The 27,929-nt window shown below is 37.5% G+C and overlaps 1 long non-coding RNA gene across 3 annotated transcripts in view; it reads right to left on the bottom strand.

Moving 5' to 3' along the window:
* Positions 1-27,929, bottom strand: part of LOC138153234 (uncharacterized) — a 73,149-nt gene that overhangs the window by 8,678 nt on the left and 36,542 nt on the right. For 2 of the 3 annotated variants that reach the window (XR_011166315.1, XR_011166314.1), the window contains one exon: positions 18,323-20,254. This is a non-coding gene — a long non-coding RNA (uncharacterized lncRNA). Of the gene's footprint in view, positions 1-4,435; positions 4,483-18,322; positions 20,255-27,929 lie in introns of those variants that run through there. The other variant, XR_011166316.1, reaches the window with a different exon arrangement.

Raw genomic sequence — 27,929 nt, 5'->3', positions numbered from 1 at the left:
AGAGAGACAGAGAGACAGAGAGAGACAGAGAGACAGAGAGAGAGAGAGAGACAGAGAGAGACAGAGACAAAGAGGAAAGGGAGGGAGGGAGGAACAGAGAGAGATAGATCTGCACCCTTCAACACTAATGAGGAGCATAGACAATCTTTCCAGGCTCATGGGCAAGTCTTTGGAATTTTACTTTCCAGGTAAACCCCAGACCACTTGCTATTGCCCAATGTCAGTCACTCTTTTCCCTGCCTTCATGCCTCTTTGTAATCTAATTCCCATGTCTAGGATGGTCTCTACTCACATCTCTACCTGTTGGTATCCTTTCCTTCCTGCAAATTCCAGTTCAATTGCTACCTCCTCTAAGAATCATACCATTCAGTTTAGACCTCTCATGACTTTATATTCAAATATGATTTCTGCTAGATTGTGAATTCACACTGAGCTGCAAACTCAGCTCCAACCTGTCTCTTTACAGCAATTTCTGCCATAACATGACCAGCAAGTGATTTTTTACTCAGGGGACCCAATATTTGTTGGGATAGCCCAGCTCTCTGGGGCAAGGGCTAATCCCCAGTGCTTAGCATAATGCACACTACACAGAATAAGTACCTGACCAATGTTTTTTTAATTGAATTGAATTTTCATCCATTGCATTTCCCCAACCATAAAAGTAGGATATTTAAGCAGTATGAATATTCAAATTCAAATACTGCAGAACAGAGGAATCAAACACAATTCCCGTAGGCCCATATGGCCAGCATGACTCCTAAATGTAGCCTGAACTAAATTAAAATTTAATTGGGAAATACTGAACAAAATAAACAAAAATACAACAGAACATAGATAATGTCAATTTATTGTTTTATAAGTCAACATATATAGTTTAGTGGCCCCTTTTCTATTTGAGTTTAAAACCACTGAGCTAAACTATTTCTACCTACTCCCCATCCCACTGTAGAAACAATTTAAGCAGTTGCCAAGTCTAAGTTGGTGGCACTTAACTACAATCCCTAAGTACATAATTGTCAAAATGTGCATCATAGTACACAAGAAAGAGGGCTATATTGGGAGTTAAAGAACCTGGGTTTAATTCCTGGCTTGACCTCTTACTACTTCTGTGATCTTTGGCAATTATTTAACCTTTCTAGGTCTTCATTTCTTGATTCGTAAAATTAAGGGGTTGGTATATTTGAGCAACGAAGTCTTTTCTAATCATAAACCTGTGATCTGGTGTAATTAAAGTAATTTAGATAAAGGTTCAAGAGTGATTTAGTAATATGGTATAAAGAAGAGAATACATCATCAGGAGAAGTAAGGTAAGAAAGTTACCAGGATCCCAGGGTCAAAAAAACAAAAAAAAAATTGTTCTTAAAAAATAGGATTGGGCATAGAGAAAGAAGGAAGTTTGAAGAAAAACTTGCAATGCAACATGTTTTTGTTGCTGATTTTAGTCAATGCAAGAAAAATTAATAAGCTGGTGAAATTCTTACAGCAAAGGTTCTTAACCTGGGATCCACAGGCTGGATCAGCAAGGAGTCTATGGATAGATTTTAGTGGGTCTATGAATTTGCATAGGATAAAATGCATCTTTATTTTTGACAAACCTTATATTTCCTTTGTAACCTATGGATTTTATTTTATGCATTTGAAAACCTTATCCCAAGAAGGATTCCACAGATTTCACCAGATTGCTGAAAGGATCCATGACACAAACAAAGGTTAAGAAAAGGAGATTAAAATGCTCTAATACTGGATGGGCATGGAAGGAAAACCATTAGCTAAACCACTTCATGGATTCAGAGTGCTTGCACCAACATTGGTAATTCAACTCCAGCACAGCTTTCAGCAATCAGCATTGCTGCTCATTGCACAAAGAGTTGGGGAGGCATTTTCTTCCCCCTATTCTCCCCACCCTCCCCCCTTTTTTCCTTCCCTTAGAGCCACTTCATAGAAAGCCTGCAGGTCAAGCTGCCTTAAAACAGATATTCCAACCAAAGGCAAAATGTACTTCTAGAGTCCATGCCTAAGAGGGAAATAACAAAATAAAGACTTCTAAGTAACCCTGGATATTTACAGACGAGACATATGCCAGCTGACTAGCTATGTTTAGAATGGCCGAGGAGCATTTAGATTTGTTTCCTGTAGAAGTATCTGGGACTGATGAGGTGATGTTTACACAAATGTGAGGATGAAGTCACCAGGATATTTTTACTTGATATACAGATATGTTATTAATCCTTTCTCCCCATCTCCCTCTTCCACCCTATTAGGTCAGTAGGACCACAGAATATATGTGGCATTATGGCTCTCTATAATCTAAATACTCCTGTGTCAATCCTTTAAAAAAAAAGTCTTTCCATGAAAACATTTTCTCTTTATACTGCTTACCATATTTCAAAACTAACAATGTGCAATTCGACTTATTCCATCTTGTTAAATGCCTTTGTTGGCTGTGGTCTTGCCTATAAATGGATCGCCTTGCTATTTACAGTTAGAAAATTCTTCTTTTACAAAGATGGAATCTGTATCTTTCATTTTGTTCATTATTTCTAGGCATAAGGTTCTGTTCAATCCTATCCCCTCCCCTAGAAGTGATCTCTTTCTCTCTCTCAAGATGTCATAGAATTTGGAACATTTTATGCCCCTATCACACACTAACTTTTATTCTGTTGTAGAGAGAGACTTGGGAGCAGCTGGATGATTCAGGGGATAGAGCATTGGGCCTGGAGTCAGGAAGACCTGAGTTGAAATCCAAATTCAGATGCTTATCAGGTGTGTGACTCTGAGCAAGTCACTTAACCTCTGTTTGCCTTAATCCACTGTAGAAGGAAAAGGGGAACCATACCAGTACCGTTGCCAAGAAAACCCCATAGACAGTATGGTTGATGACAAAGAGTGAGGGGCACTACTGACCAACTTCTCAACCTGCCCAGTCATCTACATTCACCAGTAGCATTTTTTGGCACCTAGGTAATGCAGTGGATAGAGTGCCAGCCCTGAAGTCAGGAAGACCCCTCTTCATGAGTTCAAATCTGCTCACTTACTAGCTGTGTGACCCTGGACAAGTCACTTAACCCTGTTTACCTCAGTTTCCTCATCTGTAAAATGAGCTGGAGGAAGAAATGGCAAACCATGTCAGCATATTTGCCAAGAAAACCCCAAATGTGATCACAGAGGTGGAGACCACTGAACAACAGGGAGATTTGAGTTTTTTGTTAATGGACAAAATACAGCACCAAAGCAATTAGGTGTTGCTGCTGACTGATAAGCCTAACAAAGACATAACAGTGGATCTGAGGAATGAAGGATAGCAATCTTTCCTCCTTAGCTTAATTTTTGTTCAGGCTTAAACTCATGTGCATGCCAAACTAGAGAGAATAGGGGGAGTATCCCAGAGTACATAATACTAAGTTTTATGTTCAAAACTAAGAATATAAAGATGAAAATGGACAATCTTTGCTCTCAAGGAATGTATAGCTTGGTTCAGGAGATGAGACAGACACATCATGAACCATTGTAGCACCTGGGACACCCTCCTCTCACAAGAAAAGTCCCCAGAATTACTATCTGGTTCATGGTTCTCTGTAGATCTGTCTGCACTCGAGATCCATAATTCAATAATCCCCACTACTGTAAGTTTTTTCCTTTATTCAGCCATATCAAAACATGAGCACAGAAGCATTCTTTATGTTTTGTTTTTGTTTTTGCTTTTTTTTTGTTTTTGCTTTTTGGAGGGGGAAGGCAGGGCAATTGGGGTTAAGTGACTTGCCTAAGGTCACACGGCTGGCTAGTAAGTGTTAAGTGTCTGATGCCGGATTTAAACTCAGGTCCTCCTGACTCCACAGCTGGTGCTCTATTCACTGTGCCACCTAGCTGTCCCAAGCATTCTTCTTCAATTAAAAAAAAAGCATTCTTCTTTAATTAAAAAAAGCTCATATATTTAAAACTATGAGTTAGTATTGTTTGCAATGGAAAAACACTAGAAACGTTCCCAGTACAAACTTGGGTAAAGAAAGGATGCCTATTCTCCCCACTATGATTAGCATCTGGAAATGCTACTTAACTTCTCTAAGTCTTAATTTTTTGATTTGAAAAATTAGGGGGTTGGTATAATTGAGCAACAACGTCTTTTTTTAGCCATAAATCTAGGATACAGTGTAGTTAAAGTAATTTAAATAAAGGGTCAAGAGTAAATTACCACAATAAAACAAGAGAACAAAATAAATGGTGTAAAATCAGCAAAAATATAAAACTACTCCCATTCATAAACTACTTAATGGTATATTTTTCAAATCCCAAAGAATCAACAAAGAAAACAAATTGACAAATAGCTTCATAAAGTTATAAGAATGCAAAATAAATCCACAAGTATAATTTGCAATCAGTATGCTACTAGCAAAAAGCAGAAACAGATAAATTTTACTCAAAATAACTAAAAACTTACAAATATGAAGCAATTCCAGAATTATATGAACACAATTGCAAAATACTCTGCAGAAATAAAGGGAGACAAATAATCATCGAGTTAGTCAATTCTCATAATTGAGTTGTGCCAACAATATAAAAATAACATTACTACCCAAATTAATTTATAGATTTTTGTACTTTACCAATCAAATTTCAGAGGTGATATTTTGTAAAACATGAAAAAAATTCATTTAGAAAGACAAAATGTCCATTATCTCAAGGAAGATATCAGGGGAAAGATCTAATGAAAGAGCTATAGTATTGCCAGACACCTTTGGTAAAGCAATTGTCACCAACACTATTTGATACTGGTTAAAAACAGAAAAATAAATCAGTGACAAGCTAGAGAAGGAAGAAAGAGAAGGAATTTCAAACATTAGCCTAACTTTTGATAAATCCAGGAATATAAATTACTGAGTATAGGACTTTGTTTTTGATAAGGCCTAATGGGAAATCTGGAATACAAGTTAGCAGAAATTAATATTACATGAACACCTTATAATACATACCACAAAAAGGCCGAATGGATATATAACATAAATATGAAAGGTCACAGTATAAAAAAATAGAAGAGAATAAATTTATGCAACTTACACAACTTACAGCAACAGATAGGGGGAGAATTCTTAATGAAATAAAATATTTTCACAAACTGTGATCAAAACCTGATATCCAAAATTTATTGGGAATTGACATAACTATGTAACACTAAGGGTCACTCTCTAATAGAGAAGTGGTTTAAAGATATGATCAGTTTTCAAAAGAATTACAAACTATATTGTGGTTGTATGGTTTATCCTTCATTCTTGAAGAAGATCATGACATCAGAGAGATGATGCCATGACCTGCAGTTGACTTTGATTTGAGTGAAGGAAGACTGTGCAAGGATCCCAGCCTCACTTTCTTCTCTAGAGCCATCTGGATCCAGTGACCAGATATTCATCAGGATGACTGGAGATGACCCAGCTGCAAACTATAAGTGAACACATGAAAACATGCTCCAAATTTCTAATTGTATGAGAAATGATAATTAACAACTCTGAAGATTACCTCACATCTTGAAATTTGCTAAAGGTGATGGAAAATAGGAACAATTAATGTTGGAGGCACTGTGGGAAGACAAGGACATGAACATGTTTCTTGGTAGAGTTATGAAGTTAATAAATGGTCTATTGACAAATGGTCTAAGGATATCGATAGTCAGTTTTCAGAAGAAGAAACCCAGACTATTTATAGGTATATGGGAAAAAAATGCTTTAAAGCACTAATAACTAGAGAAATACAAATTAAGACAATCCTGAGATTCCATCCCATACCCATCAAATTGGTAACGATTACATAAAAGGAAAACAATAAATATTGGAAAAGCTGTGGGAAAAAGAGCACATCCTCTAATTGATAAATGATCCAAAAAATAGGAACAGGTAGTTTCTGAAGAAGAAATCAAAGCTATCTATAGTCACATGAAAGAATGCTCTAAATCACTATTGTTGTATTGTTCAGTCATTTCAATTGTGTCCAACTCTTTATGACCTCATTAGGGATGTTTTTTGAAAAAATACTGGAATAGTTTGTCATTTTCTTCTCTAGTTCATTTTACAGATGAGGAAACTGAGGCAAAGTTAAGTGACTTGCCCAGTGTCACACAGCTAGCAAATGTTTGAGTTAACACTTGAAAACAGAAAGAAGAGTCTTTCTGACTCTAGGCTTAGCATTCTATCTACTGTTATCACCGAGCTGCACAATCACTATTGATTAGAGAAATGCAAATTAAAACAACTCTGAGGTACTACCTCATACCAATCGGATTAGTTAACATAACAGAAAAGGAAAATATTGAACAAAAATTGGGATACTAATGCACTGTTGTGCATGTGGATTGGAGTGGAGTTGCAAACTGGGCCAGCCATTCTGGGAAAAAATTTGGAATTATTCTCAAAGCACTATCAAATTTCTGAAAACTACCTGCCCTTTAACCCAGGAACACTGCTACTAGGTCTATATTCCAAAGAGATTAAAGAAAAAGGAAAAAAAAAAAGACCTATATGTAAAAAAAATATTTATAGCAGCTCTTTTGTAGTGGCATAGAATTGGAAACTGAGGGGATGCCCATGAATTGGGGAATGACTGAAAAAGTTGTGGTATATGATTGTGATAAGAATTGATGAAAAGGATGGTTTCAGAAAAACCTGGGAAGACATATGAACTGATGCAAAGTGCAGTTAGCAGGACCAGGAGAACATTATACACAGTAACAGCAATTTTATATGATAATCAACTGTAAAAAACTTAGCTATTCTAATAAATACAATGATCCAAAATAATTTCAAAAGACTTATGATTAAAAATATTATCCACCTCCAGAGAGAGAACTGATAAACTCTGAATGTATATTGAAGTATATGTTTTTCGCTTTATTTTTCTTCCTTTTTTACATGGCTAGTATTGAAATATGTTTTGCATGATTTTACGTGTATAATTGTTACCACATTTCTTGCCTTCTCAATAAGGTGGGAAGGGTTAGTTAGGAGGCAAGGAGATAATTCAGAACTGAAAAACAATTTTTAATGACTGTTAAAAATAAATGATAAATTTACTTTTTAAAAATTCCATATTTCATATAAATTTTCCTTGCCATTATTGTTTCTGAGGCATGTTTTAAATATAGAATAGTTTTCCATATGGAAATCAAATACTCTGGTATACTTACTTATAAAAGTATTCTTGGACATATTTTATACATTTTCAGTACATTAATGAGCTATGAGCATAGAACTGAGTCAGGGGCTTTGTGATAATCAACAAAGACAATATATAGGTTATTATTATAGTATTTTTAATTTTTATTATTTTATTATTTATTATGGTATTATTTGTGGCATTTTAATTGATAATAAGTTGCTCTTTCCATCCTGTCCTTTCAAGAACACTTGTAGTTTACTTGCTTTAGTGATCAGTACGTCTGTGCAGAAGCATTTCTGTAAGGCAGAGTATTGGTATTGCTGATTTGTTCCAACATATCTTTCCCTCTTGTGGTACTAGCATAGTACCTAGTACATAATAAATGTTTTATCTAGCTTTTTCTATCTATCTATCTTTCTATCTATCTATCTATCTATCTATCTATCTATCTATCTATCTATCTATCTATCCATCTATCCATCCATCTATCCACCTATTTATCCATCCATCTATTCATCTATCTATCCATCTATCTGTCCATCCATCTATCCATCCATCTATCCATCTATCTATCTATCCATCCATCCATCTATCACCTATCTATCCATCTATTTATCTATCATCTATCTATCATCTATCTATCCATCCATCTATCCATCTATCTACCAGCACATTAAGAAGCACCGATACTCAACTATCTTCTGTGTCAAAATAATCAAATCAAAGTAATTTTTCAAAGTACCAGACTGTAATCTTCTACCTCCCAGTCTATTGCTTATCATTATAGGAGCAATTTCATCATATTGTCTGGGGTATTTACTTAATTAGTGGTATTATCGGAGCCCAACTTGTTGATTTAATGGTTGGTTTTGGTTGAGTAACCAAATTTCCATTTAGAATTATTTCAGAGCAGTTCTCTTTAAAAAAAAAAAAGTCCCAAATTTTCCTCACTCATGGCTGTTTTGGATTGTAAGGTCAGGGGCTATATCTATATAATTCCCTTTGTTTGAGACCTATAGTTATATTATAGTTTTATAATATATTACATCATAAATAATATATGTCATACAGTTTTATCTATAGTAGTAAGCAAAGAGAAATTATAATAGTAGTAGCTAACATTTATATAGCACACTATGTGCTAAGCATTTCATAATTATTACCTAATTTGATCTTCATAATAATTCATTGTTCAAATGGTTGTGACTTCATGGACCTCTTGAAAGGGTCTTGGGAGTCCCCGGGATCCTGGGACCATACTTTGAGAACAGCTCTCTTACTCCATTCTAGGTGCTGTGCTAACTACTGAGGCTACAAAGAAAAAACCGGAAAAGAATCCCTGCCCTCAAGGAGATCACACTCAATCAGGGGAGATATGTTCTCAGTTTCCTTATCATACCATTTACTCATATGGACCTAGTGGTCCACTAAAACTCCCAGATCATTTTCAGACAAGCTGCTTCACCCTTTATACTTTTGAAGATGCTTCTTTAAACCCAAGAGCAAGACTTTCTATTTTTCCTTGTAAAATTTAATCTGATTGGCTTCATCCAACTGTTCTAAGCGTGACTGTCATCAAATACTCTAGCTGAGCCTCTCAGTTTTATGTTATAAGCAAATTTAGGAAGCAAGCATTTGATCAAGTCATCCAGAAATGACTAATTAACCCTATGGCCTTGATCAATAAATTAGAGAATAAAAGGAGAGACTCTAGGATTCCATAATCCCAGTAAGCATTTAATTTTCTTGAATACCTTTCAAGTAAATTAACCAAAAAATATCACTTTCATAGGTTCTAGATTTAGAACTGAAATAGAATTTAGAAAGATTATCTAGCCCAATGCCCTCATTTTACTGATGTAGAAACTCAGGTTCAGAGAGGTTAATTGACTTTTTTGGTGTCATATAGGGAATAAGTGGCAGATACAGGATTTGAACCCAGGCTTTTGAAATATGTCAATTCTCTTTCTACTATACCATAACAAATCCATGAAGCTTTTGTATATGGTCATTTCCATGAGGGTTTTTATTTATGAAAATTTATTCTTGGGTTTTCACTGAACAGTGGCCCTAAATCAGAGCAAAATCCATGACCAAATTTCTACATTCTTGTCCTTTATTTAGCAATTTATCCAACAAATTTAGCACTGACCTGATATTGTTGGGGATCTAGTTCTGTGACCAGCTCTTTCCCCTCACACCTGACACAGCACTTTCTACCAATTCTATTTTTTATCCTCCTTCCATCCTGAAAGCTTCTTGGAGGGAGGGATCATGTCTAATCTAATCTTCACTATTTCCTCAGGGCACACAGTATTCTTTACACAGGAGGCACTCTAAAAATTTATTGAATGGGTGAATGAATTAACATTAACTTGTTGCCTGAAAAATATTTTTTAGGTTAAATAGCCATTTCCAAGTTATCACAATAACTATCCAACTTTGCTTTGACCATGTCAATTATAACATGGTGCCATTAAGTTAATGTCTCTGAGTTCAGATCTTAGCTCTATGGGGCCTTGGATAAGTCACCCTAACTCTCTAGACCCAAGCTTCCTCAGTTATAACAGGAGGGTTGTATCAAATGACCTAACTCCATAATCCTATGAGCCCAATATTTTTGAATTGCAAAATTGAAGTAACTGCATTCATATGCTGCCTGTGAGATTATTTTACATATTTAATGAAGGCTATTAATAAAAGTATTTGGAGCACTGCAGAAATACTGTTGTGTAGGCCACTAATATTTAACGGGACAGATAGTTATTTTGGCATTTAAATAAACTACAAGCTATAGTGTTTATAGACTCAAAGAACTCTTCAGTCATTTCATCCATTTAGAGAAAGCCGCTACCACCCTGTAGAAGTAAATTTCTTTTCATGAGCTGAAAGAAAAACACGCAACCCCTTCATTCTCTTATTGTTGCCTGCTGTGCCTCAGGACTCTTTAGCAGATTTCCTTGCCATAGTGATGTAAGTCTACCACAGACCCCCAAAGAGCTGTCCATTGAAGCTTCTTGCCCTTTGAACCTGTTTCCTCTGAGGAGTAGTTTGGTGGGTGTACAAATTAAAAAGCCAAAGAGAGGATTGATGATTGGGGCTGTCCACTGCCTGGACTAAGCCATGGATGGAGGGCTAGGAATGCCAAGAAGCCACACATTCCATTAATAGCTGAGCAAAGCAGCCATAAGCTATTGACTGCTCTGACAGAGAGAGCCCCAGGTGCTGAGTGTTTAGCCCATGAAAAAAAAAAAAGTGCTACACGGCTCAATTCAGACTTTCAGTCCTTTAAGCTGGGCCTATGATCTTAGAGGATGGCTTCAAATAAAAACCAAGCTGCTTCCTCTGTGCTTTCAAGAGAGGAGTTAATCTTTATCATGACAACTTAAGGCTATGGTCCAGTTTGAATGGCACCCACTAGAGATGCATTTCATCTGGTGTTTTGTTTTGTTTTGTTTTCCTATTGGCAATGGATCTTAACCCTTCCTGGAGACCCACAGAGCCCTGCTGCCTTTGGAAGTATTCGCTATCATTCTTGGTATATTTTAATAGCACAATTCAGTCAGACTTTGAAATTATGGAAGGAAAAGATTCTGTTTCTACCTACCTACTTTTAAAAAGGTAAGGACAGTGATGTCACATTTCCTTAATGAATGAACAAATGAAAACTACAAAGAACACCATCACTTCCTAAGAACCATCCTTTCTACCCTAGGAAAGAGTAGGCTTTTCTGCTCCAGAACTGAGTTATACATAGAATTCTAGATGTAGAACTGGAAAAGACTTCAGAGGCTATCTAGCAAAACCTTATCATTTTAGAGTGGAGGAAACTGAGGCCCATGAAGCTTAAGAGATCTGCCTAAGGTCACAGTAATAAGTATTAGGACTATATTTGAACCTAAGTCCTCAGATTTTTGAGCCAATAACCTTTCCAATGTACCTCTTTTTCCTAGGAAGGGGACCCTCACTGGCTGAATATGCTGATAGATTTTTAAAATATGTCCCATGATATTTTCAAAACCATGACACATGGTTTCATTCATATTCATATTCAAATTCATATTCATTCATATTCAACACTGGGGGAAATGTGACCAGCAGAACTCTATTGGCAGAGAGAAGATGTAGGGTGACTAAATTCCAGTGTTGATTTCTGGATACCTGCCAGGTGTGTGAGAGAGGTGAAATCATGATGAAGTTGATACCTATAGAAAACTCATGTCATTCTCAATTATTCTATTTTTAATCCTTTTATCTATCCCCACATCAGAGACCTTCAAACATTTTTTATCCTATGATTCCTCTATACTTTATCCCTCCACCCCTTGCTCTTCTTCTGCTTTCCAAAAAGACTATAGTTGATCCCTTCAGTACTACTACAAAACAGGTGTTTTGATGTCTGTATAGGCAGTTTTCCTTGAAGGCTTACAAGAAATTTTTAAAGACAGATAGGACCATTTCCATAGTCTTAGAAACACATAACCCTTAATAAAAGAGAGGCTTTAAAAATCAGAGTGGGGGAAGCACATTCTAAAACATTGTTCAAATATTCTAGCTACACATACAATAATCAAAATATTCCTCTCTGAAAGAATGGCCAATAGAGACACTCAGTTCTACCACCTTTTAAAAGATCACACCTTTAGAGTTATAAGGCTCTTTACAGGCCACTTAGTCCAATCTTCAATTTTACACATAAAAAAAAATGGAGCTTGTTAGAAGTTAAGTGATTTGACCGAGATCATACAAGTAACAAGGAGCAGAGGTGGGATTTGAACCTGTGTCCTTTGCCTTCAAGTCCAGCTTTCTCTCCACTCACTAATCTATGCAGCTTCTTTTGGCTTAAATCCTTCTTCTGCCAAATATGCAGCATAGTCAAAGTCAGACTAAACACAATATGCATCTCTCTACTACTTATTCCTGCTAGCTGGCTCAGAAGATAGAGTACTGGGCCTGGAGTCAGGAAGACCTGATTCAAATCCAGCCTCAGACACTCACTAGCAATGTGAGCAAGTCACTTAGTCCTATTTGCCTCAGTTTCCTCATCTGTAAAATGAGCTGGAGAAGGAAATGGCAAACCACTCCAGTATCTTTGACAAGTAAACCCTAAACGCTCATAAAGAGTTGAACATAACTGAAAACAACTAAACAACATGTATCTATAATGCACAATTAAGTACAAGATCTGTTCAACAACATTCATTCGAAATATGCCAAATATATACTGAAGGCCTTCTATTTCCAAAACATTGGACTAGAAGACACTAGAGGAGATACAAAATCTAAAAAAGGCATGGTCTTTATCCTCATGGAGTTCATGGTATTGCTATATTGGGTCAGGTTCATGGTTCCAAGTATATTTGTTTAGTCTCACTCAAAGAGTATAAGTTCCTTTTAGTAAAGAATCAAGTTTTGTATTTCTTTTGTAGGCCCCACAAATTAATGAAGAACTAGTTCCATGACAGGTGTTCATACTTGTTGATTACTCTACTATTCTGGGCTAAACTCTTCTTGGTTAAATTCTATTGGTTAATATCCTAGGATATTAAAACTGGAAGGGATATTAAAATCATCTAATCCAACATCCTTATTTTATATTAAAAGAAACTGATCCCAGAGGGGTGGGATAACTAATCCAAAGTCACACAGTGGTGACGCTGGGATTAGATGCCGGGTCTCTGGATTCCCTGCCTATGACTTTTTCCTTGATTATCTCCCCTGCGGTTTGTTCATAAAATGGCCAATTAGTGTTTGCCAGCTAGAATGATTGGTAGAAATCCCCCCATCCCTGACCGGTGATTTTATTGGTGCATCAAACTCCTAGTAAAGAAATTCCTTCTATCTATGCAGATCAGCCCCTGATCTGCAAATCTGTGCCTGGGGCACACAGCCCTTGGGTAATTGCCAACAGTCACTATGCTAGCATTCACCAGAGACAGGATTGGAACTTTGTTCTCTGCCTCAGTCCAAAGCCCTTTTATTAACAGGCCAAAATTCATTACTGTTCTCCTGACTGAGGAAAACATTATCGTGTAGTAGAGACTGCCTGAACAGAAATAATTCTTCTGGTAACAGTCACTGATCATTTGTCACTTATATTCAGTTCATATGAAATTCCTGACTTGTTTTGTGTCTTGGTTGTGTCATAGCCTAAGCCTCTAAGCATTCCTTATTTAGGTACATTCTATCTCCCCCACCCCCAAGAATGCAAGTTTCTTGAGGCAAGGACTGCTTCATTTTTGCCTTTTGATATCTAGCACCTAGCACAGTGCCTGATACAACAATTTGTTGTTGTTGAGTCGTTTCAATCATGTCTGACTCTTCCTGATCCCATTTGGGACTTTTTTGGTAAAGATACTGGAGTAGTTTGCTGTTTCCTTTTCCAGTTCATTTTACAGATGAGGAAACTGAAGCAAACAGGGTTAAGAGATCTGTGAATGGTTCCAACCATTATGGGAAGCTAGTTTGAATTATATTAGGGGTGGAGGTGGAGGAGGAATTAAAACATCTATATCTTTTGACCCAGAGGTCCTACCATTGGGAATACATACCTCAAGAAGGTAAAAGTAAATATTCCATCAATGAAAGTTTCTGGAGCCTTCAATGAACTGGGAGTAGCCCTTCCCCTCTCTTTCTATAGTGATGAATTTTATAGATGTCTCTGGCAAATCCAAAGTCCCCAATTTTCAATATCTGGGATGGACTGCTATAGTGTTTCATTGACACAAGGTAGTTACAGTCAGTTCTCTGGTGTAAAAAGGAAAACCATTAACATAAACCATGATGAGAGCAGAGAGCTAATACAGCAGTCCAGGTCTATAGGCCTCACCTTCAAAAATACTCCACCAAGGCGCAGCTAGGTGGCACAGTGAATAGAGCACGGGCCCTGGAGTCAGGAGGACCTGAGTTCAAATGTGGCCTCAGACACTTGACACCCTTACTAGCCATGTGACCTTGGGCAAGTCACTTAACTCCAATTACCCTTTAATATCTAACATAATAGAAGACAGTAGGATTCTCATACCTGCTTCTGCATTCAATCTGTTGCAATGGGGTGTTTTGATAAAAGTAATGAAGAAAATCTTGCACCACACAGATATGTAATTGGAAAAGGGAAGACAATTTTAATAGGCAGATAACATCTTGACTGCTCAGGTTGTCTTAAAAAGGGTTTCAGGGACCTCTGATCATACAGGGATCACATTTTGAGAACTGTCAAATAAAACACTATAAAAACCTTTTGGGGAAACTCATCTGTATTCTAACACAAATTTAAGTAACAAATTAATCTTGTATAACTCACTCAACCTGGTGTCAGACCATGGGGCCAGTAGTCCTAATAAATACATGTAGATTTATGGCCAAATGGTGTCCAGGAAACATTGTACTTCTGGATGAAGTGCAGTTGTTCTAGGTAGACACAGCCTTTTCAAATATCTACACAGAGGTTCACAAGGTCATCCAAAGTGAGAGCAGGACCTCAGAACTATAGAAAATGAAGAGAAACAATAATTTCTAAGATTACACCAAAAAAATCCTAAAAAGGACTTGGTGATTAAGACTATTAGAATTCAAATAAGAAGAGAAAGATTAGTTCACCAAATGTACACAATTTGTGCATCACATAATAATGATGATGATGATAGCCAGGATTTATATAACATTTTAAGGTTTTCATAGCATTTTATATGTATGTAAGCTCATTTGGTCCTCATAACAACTCTATGAGGTAGATATTTGTTATCCCCATTTTGCAAATGAAGATACAGACACAGAGAGTTTAAGTGACTTGCCTAGGGTCTCATAGCTAGTAAGTGTCTAAGGCTAGATTTCAACTTGAGTCTAAATAATGTCAAGCTGATAACCATGCTCTAAACTTATGATCTTACGATCCTACTAGGATCCCCTCATGAATAATTCCCAGACTCCAGCTGTATTTTTTTTGTTCTTCTACTCTCCATACTCCTGTGAAATTTCTATGCTTTAGTACTTGATATTGTTCGTAATAATCCATAGGAGAGATGATAGTATGAGTAGTTTCTTATCTTATACTTCTGATGTAAAAATAAGCAGATCCTACTTTTTCCAAGCTATGTGACATTAGTCTGTCATGATATTTGGGCTACTTCTCTTCAAAGGAGTAACTAGTACAAGGAGAATGCCTTGATTGCCTGTATTTTAGGAGTGTAATTCCTTCCTAGGAAAGTGTTTTTCCTTCCCATGGTGATGACCAGCTCTATGTTCTGTCTTAGTGTTCTGCTGGCCCATGCCATGAAAGTATAACCATCACCCTCAGGGTCCTGTCACTGTAACACTCCCCTGTTGGACCTATTTCTCTTTCAGCTCCCAAGAGGGCAAGACCTAAACCAGCCGTCTCTCAGCATAAATGCATCTATGATCAAACTGTACTTTGGACCACCATCAATTCCCCAAACTCTAATTTTGACCCAAGTAAAAATATTACTAGTTATGGCTCTACTTCTCTTACTTCATCTCATTTATTTTCATGTCTGAAATATAAAGCAAGCAAGTGTAGATATGCTCACCTACATTTTACAAATGAGCAAAGTATCCCAGGAAGGGATTAAGTGCCTTCTCCAAGTACACATGGCAAATTCGGACAGATCTCTTACAGAGTTAGAGAAACCAGCACTTTGAATGTCAGGCCACTCTGTTGCTCTTAAAAAAATAAATGGTAGGCTCACATTTCTTGAAAATGTCAGAAATGTGAGGTCAGTTTTCTAATGGGCCTAATATAGTGAGTACCTGAAAGCAAGGTAGGAGTGCATTACAGAATAGTCTGTAGAAGACAGCATAGCATACGTGGAAAGAATACATGACTATGTCTCAACCTGGAGACCCAGATAAGACATTTAACCTCTCTGGGCTTCAGTTTCCTCATTTATAAAGTAAGAGTTGACTGAATGATCTATAAAGTCCCTCCTTGATCAATGTTGCCATGTAATGTATGAGTTCAAAAATCAACCAGCTTTCAGACTTTTGACAATACTAATATGGGATTTTTACAGCACAGGAAACAAAGTCAAAGAGTAAATACAAATTATCTCCAATTCGAGACCAGCACCATGAACCATATTTCCTACTACTGTCATGTATGCTTTGCATAAGTATGCGAGAAATGCTCCTCCTTCCATCACTTCCATGATTATATATTGGGGTTCACTGAACAAACTCAGCATTGTTTCAGAATGTTAGAGTAATCAGACTTGCTGAGAAGATACATGTACAACGTCATTCTCATTTTTAAAAAATAACACTAAAATACCAAACCTCTAGAAGCTATTTAAAACACTTTAATTTTCTCTGAAGAGTATTTCAGTATCCCCAACCCCCAGCTTGTTTCCCCTTATAAATGAAAGCCTAGTGTGCAATAAATATATACCATTATTGTTCTGTATCCTTAAGGTGTATGGCACCCCCTAGTGGTCTCTGGTGTTTCTAAAAATATGTTGATTCCTTAGAAGAACCAAAACTTTGCCCAAAGATTTCAACCTTGTGAAAGAAAAATGCATTCTTTGAGTTCCTCCAATATCTCTCATCCCAAAATCTTGAAAAGCAAAGCTATTTAGTTCTTAGAAATATAAATTTTAGCTTATTTTGTCATTTTGCAGAAGGATTAGGAGACTCCCAAAATATGAAAGCAAGCAAAATAGCAACAGTAATATTCTTTCATTCATATTTCTAAAAAGGATTAGAACGTGTAATTCCTAACTCCCTTTAGCCGTAACTTCATAATTTCTCTGATTGCTGAAATAGCGTGATGCCCATAGGTAGTTTCCACTGCTTCAAATTCATTTCTAAGTGGGGGTGGGGGTGGTCTATGTGTGTCTGTCTGTCTGTCTATGTCTTTGTATGACTGCCAAAAATATTACTGTTTATAGAAATCTTGCAACAAAGCCATAATTAGTATAGGGCAAATGAGGCTTTACTTCTGGGCACTGATATCCAGGAGGAGAAAGAATAGTTCTATCCCAGGGTGAGAGGTAGGCATTGTTTTTCCTCAAGACCTTCTCATAGTCCTATCTACCACATAGCTCAACTACACCAGGGCCATCATCCCTAGAATCCCTTCAATCTGGTACCCATCTCTGGGCATTCCTGAAGGGATAAAGATCAGACTTCTTGCTCTTACTGTGAAACAGTATCTGTAGTCAGAATATTTTCTGGGCCACTAACACTTTTTCAGACCACTACCCCTTCCTCCCTCAGTTTCAATGATTTTTGTTCCCAGTGAAAAAATTCCTAGTTACAACTCTACTTTGCAGATGACTACCAGCCTTAAATTTTTACCAGCTTCATCTATGCTTACTAGTACATTCTTAATTAGCTTTTCCTATTTCTCATGTTCATCTGTTTAAGGAAATACAAGACCATGCTAATGTTTCACTAACTTCAGAAGTTCAGCACATACACAAATTCTCCTTCAAGCTAATGAAAAGACAAGAAGAGGGACCAAGCTGATGGGATTTAAATTATTTTAGACCTACTGAGTGATTTCCAGGCACAGACTCAATTCACTTAAGATATGAAAAATCCAATACAGATACTCAAAGGGCTTCCTGAACATGTCAAAGGAAACTAGTTTCTGAACTATTGCCTCATCAGGTGTGCCTCCTTCAGGAAGTCAGCCTTCTCCTGATCTATTGAACCTTTCCTTAGAGTCTTCTCACTATGAGATTAAATGACTAGTTAGTGTAACTTGATCACTATCAGTAACTTACCCAGATGGAAGTATAATGGATTAATGTCAATCCTCTTTTGTAATACCCATGCTTAAAGCAAAAGGAAAGTTTGCTTAAGAAAACATATTGGGCTAAGGGGAAAAAAAAAGAAGTTTTAGATAAAATGTCTGGTATTTTGTACTAAGTGTACCAAAAGAAACTTATTGTAAGATAATTTGTTTGATTATTAGCTGGTCGTTTCTTGATTTAAAACACTTTTGCTATCCTTTTACAATACACAGGTCCGTGATGAAGTACTGTTTGTCAATTAAATTCAATTTGCCAAATATTATTTAGTCCCTATTATGTTCAAGGAACAGAGCAACTCAAACTAGCCAGTTTTTCCCCAAATGGAAGGCTTTTGGTTGGTGTGGAGTGAAGGAAAGATAGAATGTTATAAGAAAAGCAAGATTTTTTTATTTTAAATTTCAGTTCTCTAAAGTAAGTTATTTATTTAACAAGGTAACTATTGTGACAGTATGGAATAGTGGATTGAGTGTAAAATGTGATATCAGAAAACCTGTATTCAAATATTTGGCAGTATTTGAATTCTGCCTCTGCATGTTATAAGTTATTTAATCTCCATGGGCCTTTGTTTCCTCCTCTGTAAACTAGATGGCTACCTAGTTTTCCTGTTATGTTGCCTTAGGTATTGAAATTCCCTTTTTAATAAATTTTGTAAAACTGAGATTCCTTCTGGTTCTAAATCTGTGATCCACTTACTAGTTGTATGACCATGAACAAGTCATTTCAACTTCCTAAGCATCAGGTAACTCTCTAACACTATGTTACAGACATATCAGAAAGGTTTTGTGGAATAGGTGGCATCTTAATTGATCTTTGATAATAAAGTGGCATAGAAATGAATATGTATATATATACATATATATATATATATATATTACACTTGATCTAACCCTCAGCAAAATTACAAAATAGAGTTTGGATTCAGTAAATCTTACTCCTCTTTCTAAGGCTGTTCTATTCTCTTTGGACTAAATATAAACTTTGGTTTACTCTTCTTCCAGCCCCACATCTAACTGATGTTGTTTTGTTGTTTTTCAGTCATTTCAGTCATGTCAAACTCTTCATGACTCCATTTAGGGTTTTCTTGGCAAAGATATTGGAGTGGTTTGCCATTTCCTTCTCCATTTCATTTTACATATGAGGAAATTGAGTCAAAAGGAGTTAAGTGACTTCCTACATAGCTAGGCTGGATTTAACCACAGGAAAAATGAGTATTCCTGACTCCAGAGCTGGTACTTTATCCACTGCTCTACCTACCTGCCCCTATTTGGAGCTGTAGATGCTAAATAAATGTCAGTTGATGAGTGAATCCTCAATACCATAAGCCAATGCTTTTGTGCTATCTTCTGGATACCTGAGTGTTGAACTTTCCCTATTTAATTCATTTTCTAGACCAACTTTGATAGACTGAGCTCCTCTCAGCAATGCAATGATCTAAAATAATTCCAAAAGACTCATGGTGGAAAATGGAAAATGCTATCCATATCCAGGGGGAGAACTATGGACTATGGAGTCTGAATAAAGATCCAAGTAAACTATTCTCTCTCTCTCTCTCTCTCTCTCTCTCTCTCTCTCTCCTGTCTCTATTTTTCTTGCTCATGATTTTTCTCTTTTGTTCTGATTCTTCTTTCACAACATGACTAATGTAGAAACTTGTAATATAATCATATGTCTACAACTTATATCAGATTGCAGGCTGTCTTGGGGAGGGAGGAGGAAAAGGATGGGGAAATTTAGAACTCAAAATCTTATAAAAGTGAATATTGAAAACTAAAAATAAATAAATAAATTTAAAAAAAGAAAAGAAAATCCCAGTGGTTTCCAGATTATCTAGTCTTCCAGTCATAATAAGGTCCCTTCTGACTACTGAAGACAGCTCAGTCTGATAAGCAGAATAGCTATTTCACAATGATGAGGGCAAATGATGATCTTAATGACATAATGACAGCAGACACTAGTTCTATTCAAATGGTCTCAAATTCTACTGAGAATGCTACCTCCTCTTCCACGTTCCCTCTTGGTGCTTATCTATCCAGCTTAGGATATAAAGCATTACATCCTAGGGAGAATATATTGCTGTTCAAATTGCAATTTGAACAAACAGGAGCAAAGGAGTCAGGCTTTTGAACAATGTTTGTTGAATAATATACTCTTCTGGGACCTCAACCACTGTTCCCAAAGTGCTGTGTAACAATAACATCGTTGCTACAGAGTGAATGGCATAGCATATGTTAGCCAGTACTACTCCAGCCAGTCCCCTCAGTTCTGCCAACTCTTTTCATTTCATTAACAAAATATGTCACTCCTTCCTGGAGAGTTGTTTTTCATTCTTTAATCTTCTATACCTAGTTGAAAAGAAAAAAAAATTTCATGTTCAAATCAAAATTAAAATATGAAGCAATTTTGTCTTTAGAAAACCAAGTCTATAATATAAATAAAATTAGTAATATGTATATATAACACTAAATATCAACAGAAATTATGAGAATTTATTTAAAATTAAATGTTTCAACAAAAATTATGAGGATATAATATTAAATACTAAATATAGACAGAAATTACAAGAAAAGTACTTACTACTAAATGTTGATATGCAACGAATTTTTCTCGGCAGGGTACTCTAGATCTATGATTTTGTTAGTTATGGTTTACCTCTTATGTGAAAACTCCCTCTATCAATGAAGATAAATAACTCATTTGTAGCTTTTTCTTTAGAGAGCTGTTTGGAGATGCAGAGGGTAAATGACTTGCCCATGGACACATAGTCTGAACTCAGATCTTCCTTACCCCATGGTCTTCTCTCTATTTATTATAACACACTGACTCTCTGAAACCAGAATCACTGAATAAAATAAGAGGACTTGATTGAAAACTTTACCCTGAAATGGAAATCCAATCCAATCTAAATATAGAGAGAGTCAGAGAGAGAAAGAAAAAAGGAGATAGACAGACAGACATAATTTATAGATTTTCCTCTTAAGGTTTTAATGAAAACATCAATCCTCAATTCTCAGGGTGATATTGAATATATTTTTTTTCTTTTTTTTTTTTTTAAAGCAATCGGGGTTAAGTAACTTGCTCAAGGTTACACAGCCAGGTGTTTCTGGGTGGGTGCTAAGTGTCTGAGCCCGGGATTCGATCTCCAGGTTTTCTCAACACTGGAGCCGGTGCTCTTACTCGCTGTGCTACCTGGCCGCCCCGGTGACATTGAATATATTTAATAAATAAAATGTATGATACCTGATTTTTTTTATTTCCAAGTTAAATGAACATGATGCTGGGGGGATATTTCTTTAACCTATCAAGTATATTTCTCAAACTACTAAGAAATAAGCTAAAATTTAATCATCCTCTTAGCAGATCATCTGTAATCAGAAGACAGAGAGTTGGTAGGCTGCATGGTCCAAAGGAAAGAGAACCTGGGTTCAAATCCTACCTTTAATAAGCCTTTGCAACTTTTGGTAAATTACAACCTCCCTGGACCTTGGCTTCCTAATCTATACAATGAAGAGGGGTTGGATTAACTGTCCTCTTAGATCCCTTCCAGCTCTAAAGCTATGATTTTATGATCATTCTAAGTCCACAAAATTGATGAGATGGGGTATGTCTTCTTTTGGCACTATACCACTCAGATTACATGATCAGCATACACATCAACACATAAGAGATCTATAATTTCATCCCTGTAAGAATACTGTCCATTGAGGAGAGCCATCTATGACTCAATAGATAGTCTTAGACAGACAATTGAGGCTCTCAAGGAGATTACATCATTTGCCTGTGAGCTTGCTATTAAATGTCAGAGGAAAAGATCCAACTAGGAATCCCAGCACCTGGAGCAAATTCAATTGGGGGGTGAGGGTAGAGATTGTGTGAGACAGAAACTCCAGGACACCCTGAAGATAAGGCACTGCCACAGTCCCTGATTCCAGCCTCCCTGCTTGGCATGGTTCTCCAGGCCAATCAGGATGCAAACACAGTGGCCCAGCAAGGTAGCTTTGAGAGAGAGAGGCATGATGGGAGCAGAATCCTGAAGGACAGGGAAAGGTTAATTCTCCCTTGAGGGCACTGACATCCAAGGGGACACACTCATTTTACATTGTAAGCTTTCCTTTGCTGAATTTACTAGGGGAATCTTGCTCCCCTCCTTCAGAGAAGGTTTGCCCCCAACTCATGTGTGTTTGCTAGGACAAAACAACATTTGCTCCAGGAGGTTTCTAGAATGAGTTAAAAGCATGATTTGAACCCAAGTACTCCTGCCTCCAGGTATAACATTCTATCCACAGCATTGCACTGACTCATGGTCAACACTGCACATACATTATCTCCCACCTCATGGAACACCACATAATAAATGTGAGATAAGGAAAGGTATTAAACTCCTTCATCTACACTATTCCTGACTTTGAATGTTCTTCCCACCCAAATCTTACCTGCCCATCAAGGCCTAACATAAACCCCAAATTCTCTGTGAAGCCATTCCTACTTTCCTTCTTCTTCCTCTATGCACATGTTACTTCTACCACTCATTAATTATTTTAAACTACTGACCATGGGCATATTGAGCCTAGTATTATACCTTGTATTGCTACATTATATTCTTATTTAATCTTCCACATTATCATAGCCTTGTTTCTCCAACTAGAAGGTAAAGGTGGTATGCTATACTTTTTTTGCATCCCTTTCAGTGTCTTGTATTAGAAGTACATGGTAAGTACCCTAAATATTTGCTGAATGATGTCAATTGTTCATCTTGGAATTCACATGCTTTGAGATACAGTGTAAAGCTAATATATGGATCATAGCACTTGAGAAAAGTTACCAATGGACATTAGATGTACTCTCTTAGTATAAGAAAGGATATCAATACTTCATTTCTAAATGGATTACAACTCTATATGTACAAATATTGCAGCTAATAGACAATGAGAGACAGCATGGCATAGTGGTTAGAAAACTAGACTTGAAAGAAATATTCTTGAGTCCAGCCTTTGATACATACAGGCTGTGTGACCCTGGGCAACTCACTTAATCTCAGTGCCTCAGGCAACTCTATGACTTTAAATTGCAGTAGCCTTGCTAGAAGGAATTTCCTCGATAAGTGTTTCCTATACCAATAAAATCAAATATCTATATCTGAAAAAGAGAACCTTAACACACAAAGCACATTTCAACATAATCCTGAAATTCATTGTTTCTTTTACCTAACCCTGCCTCATGTGTGCACATCTCTCCTAATAAAACACTTATATTAAAACTTTTACCTTTCCAATTTGGAACTATACCCAAAGGACCATAAAACTGCATACCCTTTGACCCAGCAATCCACTTCTAGGTCTGTATCGCAAAGAGATCGTAAAAAAGGAAAAGGACCCACATGTGCAAAAAGATTCATAGCAACTCTTTTCATGGTAGAAAAGAATTGGAAATTGAGGGATGACTGCCCATCATTTGGGGAATGTTTGGACAAGTTGTGGTACATGAAAGTGATGGAATACTATTGTTTCATAAGAAATGATGAGCAGTGAATTTCAGAAAAACCTGGAAAGATTTCTATGAACTGATGCTGAGTGGAGTAGAACCAAGAGAATACAATAACAGCAACATGTAATGATCAACTTTGATGGACTTGGCTCTTCCAGCAATACAATGATCTAATGATCCAAAAACTCAAGATGGAAAATGCTATCCACATCCAGAGAAAGAATGACAGTCTGAATGCAGATGGAAGCACACTATTTTCACCTTTTGGGGTTTCATTTTTTCTTTCTCTTGTTTTTTCCCTTTTGTATCAATTCTTCTCTCACAACAGAACTAATGTGGATTTATGTTTAATGTAATTATATGTGTATATCCTATATCAGATTGTTTGCTGTCTTGGGGGGGGAAGGGAAGAGAGGGAGGGAGAAAACAGTTTGGAACCCCAAATCTTATAAAAGTAAATGTTAAAAAAAACTTTCTTTACATGTGATTGGGGGAAAAACAATATACTACAACCCTTAGCTTTCTCCATGGCAAATAGTATCAAGAAAGTCAAGCTCATCACACACACACACACACACACACACACACACACACACACACACACACACCTCTTTGATAATGAGTAAAGAGCCTTGGCTTTTCAGTCCAGAGAAAGTCAAATACCCCATGTGATATGTTGGAAGTAGAAAGAGGTGTCTGGAACTTTCTCATGTTATTTCCATACTCCTGTGGGTTGGATGAGTGAAGGTGAGGGAATAGACAAGCAAAGGGCAGATGAAGGATTGTCCTAGGTAATATTCCTTACCCAGTAGGAAAGCACATAAGCAGTCAAGTCTCTATATGCCAAATGCCAAATGGATTGCAGTCATATGCGTAATTCTGGAGAGACTGGCTTAGGGGTATAAGCATCAGCTGTGCAATACTTAGACTCACTGGAACCACAGGCTAAAAGCCTGCCAAAGTCAGCTGAAGCTCTCAGTTGGCTGAATGGAGTGCCATACAATTTATCAGATGGAATCTTTCAGATTAAATATCTCAACTCAAGATTCTGTCTGCCCTAAAGGCTTGCTAAAGATTCCAATGGGCTTTGGAAGAAGAGCATAGAACAAGAGGCCAGGGTGAAATATCTCTGACCTCTCAGAGAGTCTGCCTTACCCCTATAGCTATCAGCTTACTATTTTAGCCATCCCCTAAAAGTGACACATATTTATAAACAAAATAGGTCATCCTCTCTAAAACCTACAATGGAGAGGGACTTTCTAGCAAGTTAAACTTCCTTTGTGAAAAATAGGGTGTCCTCTCAAAGGGATGCTTTGAATCCAGATTAATTCTGAAACTTGATACTCACCTTCAACTGGTTATAAATTATAGAATTCTACAGTTGGAAAGGACCTAAGAGATCATTTATTCCTTTATTTTACACAGCAAGAAATTGAGGTCAGATAAATGACCACACTGGATCACCCCACTAGTCTTTCCTTGTAGAGCATACTCCTTGACTTCCAGCTGATGCAAACTATGCACCATCAAAAATAAAATAGAGAGCCTTCAGAATCATTGCACTGATTCAAAATGAATGATTAAAGGGATTTGAACTTCATGAAATTCCTGACAAGTTATAATTCAACGAGGGGCTAAAAGAAACATGTCAAAAGCTTAAAGAAGAAGGGTAGGTAACACATGGGGAGTAAGCAGGTACTCTATGAAGTAGTTGTGTCCAAAATAATTTCAAAATCTGGGCTGTATTCAGAGAGATTAAATTTGTCCTAAGGGCTCTAATTTGTCTTCCATTTAATCTTTTAATTTTTTTTTTAATGTAGAGGAGTTAATCTTTTACCAATCCCTCATCAAACCTAGAACATAATCACAAGGTGTTAATGAGGCCATAAACTATCAAGAAGCATCTTAGTACAGTGCATGGCTTAATAAATGCTTGTTGACTGTAGACTGCTGAATGAGGTGTGAACAGATTTTTATGACCAGTTAAGAAGGGGAAAAGAGGATTAAATGAGCAAATAAACCAGCCTGGTCCCTGGGGGCTTTAACTAGTTAAGCCTTAAGGAGTTTCAGAAAATCCTGGAAGCTACAAGAAGCTAGAAGAAGAACCTGGCTCTTGAGAGGGAGCCACTGTTCTTGGGAAGATGAGACCTTCCCTTTCCTTCCCCCACCTACATCCCTATTGGTCAGGTTGCTATGAAGCACTGCTATTCAAGCAACAGGAGACAATGCATCTCATAGGGAGCAGAGACACATTCTGAAGACAGACAATGAATATAGAGGCAGTCACTTAAGGAAAGAAGATGAAGGAATGGGACAGCTGGGCAACCTGTACAACAGAGATGCTGTACCTAAGGGGACCCACAGTAGTAAAAATCATGAATTGCCTTTGCTATACATGCATCTTACATGTCTTCCTTACTACCATTGTACTCTGAATTTGAGCCTACTCTTTGCATGGAAGCGTGTGTACTTGTGATAGTGTAAATATCAGATTACAAATCTGGAGAGAATTTCATAACTATTGTTCACTAAGAACTAAGTATATGTATTGGCTGATTGTTAATGGACAGCACACCAGTGGAAACTCATGAACTATCACATTAGGAGTTTAGAATCATAGGGTTACCTCTAGAACAAAGGTAGAACTCAGCCTTCAATTGAGTACAAATTGAAGGAATATCCTGGGTGGGGAAGATAGGAGTTGAATCTTTTTTCTTTCATCTCAAATTGTAAGCATTAAAACATTTACAGGGTGGAGTCAAGATGGTGGAGTAGAAGCAGGACCTCCCTACTGCTCCTGCTTCCACCTTCCCCATGTAAAAAAGGGACTCTAAACAAACTTTGGAGCTGCAGAACCCACAAAATGACACAGAGAAGCTAACCTCCTGCTGAGGACAGCCCGGTAGGCAGGCAGGCAGGAATTGGCCAGCGCAGTACTCTCAGAGCTGAGCCCAGCTCCACTCCGAGGCTTTAGCCCCAGGGTGGGTCTGAACAGCCACCTGATGGAGGGACTTCAGATCAGCAGCAGCTGCAGCCGTTTCCAGATTTATCAACACATAGATGAAAAGGACAAAGTGAGAGGTCAGTGCAGTCTGGACTTTGGGACCCAGTAAGTGGGAGTGCTTGGGTTTTGCCCCTAGGGCAAGAAGCGGCTGAGACACTGACACAGCCAGCCAGGATGGCGGCTTCAGCTCCTGTCCTGCAGAGTCTAGGGGGACCAAGCACCAGTCTGAGGGGTAATTGCTCCTGCTTTAACCTTCTTGGATCTGGATTGCAGTCTAGGGTGGAGGTCCTGGGGTGTGTGTCCAGCTTGCCAGAGAGTGTGGAGGCCTCAAAGAGGGCACTCAACTAATACCTCTGGCAGCTGAGAAAAACCCAGCGTTTGGGACAAAAGCTCCCCTGTCTGGTGACAGAGTCCTACTGTGGCAAAAAGCCCAGGGGTCAAGTGACTGAGGGGTGACATGACCAGGCAAAGGAAACAAAGCAGACAGAAGATTCCAACAATACACTCCTATTTTGGGGACAAAAAGGAGCAAAGCATGGAACAGGAGGTGAACAGTGAAGTCAGAACTCCTGCACCAAAAGCTTCAAAGGAAAATATGAGCTGGTTACAGGCCATAGATGACCTTAAGAAGCAGATAAGAGAAGTGGAGGAAAAACTGGGAAGAGAAATGAGAACAATGCAAGAAAAAATTATGAAATGAGAGTCAACAACCTGACTGAGGAAAATTAAAAAATAGACTAACTCAATTGGCAAAACAGGCTCAAAAAGGCAATGAGGAGAAGAATGCCTTAAAAAGCCGAATTTGCCAGATAGAAAAAGAATCTCAAAAGCTCAAGGAGGAGAATCATTGCTTCAGAATTAGATTGGAGCAAATGGAAGCTAATGACTTTATGAGAAATCAAGATGCTGTTAAACAGATTCAAACAAATGAAAGAATAGAAGGCAATGTGAAATATATCATAGGAAAAACCACTGACCTGGAAAATAGATACAGGAGAGATAATTTAAAAATTATTGGACTACCAAAAGCCATGATCAAAGTAAGAACCTAGAAAGCATCCTCCAGGAAGTTCTCAAAGAAAACTGCCCTGATGTTTTAGAATCAGAGGGCAAAATAGAGGTTGAAAGAATCCACCGATCACCTCCTGAAAAAGATCCCAAAAAGAAAACTCCTAGGAATATTATAGCCAGGTTCTGGAATTCCAAGATTAAGGAGAGAATATTACAAGAAGCCAGGAAGAAACAATTTGAATATTGTGGAAACACAATCAGGATAACCCAGGATGTGGCAGCTTCTACACTGAGGGATCAAAGGGCTTGGAATAGGATATTCCAGAGGTCAAAGGAGCTGGGATTAAAACCAAGAGTCACCTACCTAGCAAAACTGAGTATCATGGGGCAGCCAGGTAGCACAGCAAGTAAGAGCACCGGCTCCAGTGTTGGGATGATCTGGGGATCGAATCCCGGGCTCAGACACTTAGCACCCACCCAGAAATAACTGGCTGTGTAACCTTGAGCAAGTTACTTAACCC

This window comes from Petaurus breviceps, unplaced genomic scaffold, assembly GCF_028583685.1.
Source record: "Petaurus breviceps papuanus isolate PSGF00001 unplaced genomic scaffold, PetGlider_PUasm1.0 90977, whole genome shotgun sequence".
In the NCBI taxonomy this organism is placed as follows: Eukaryota; Metazoa; Chordata; class Mammalia; order Diprotodontia; family Petauridae; genus Petaurus; species Petaurus breviceps.
The sequence above is the reverse complement of the archived record's forward strand: the minus strand, read 5'-3'. Positions and strand labels throughout refer to the sequence as shown.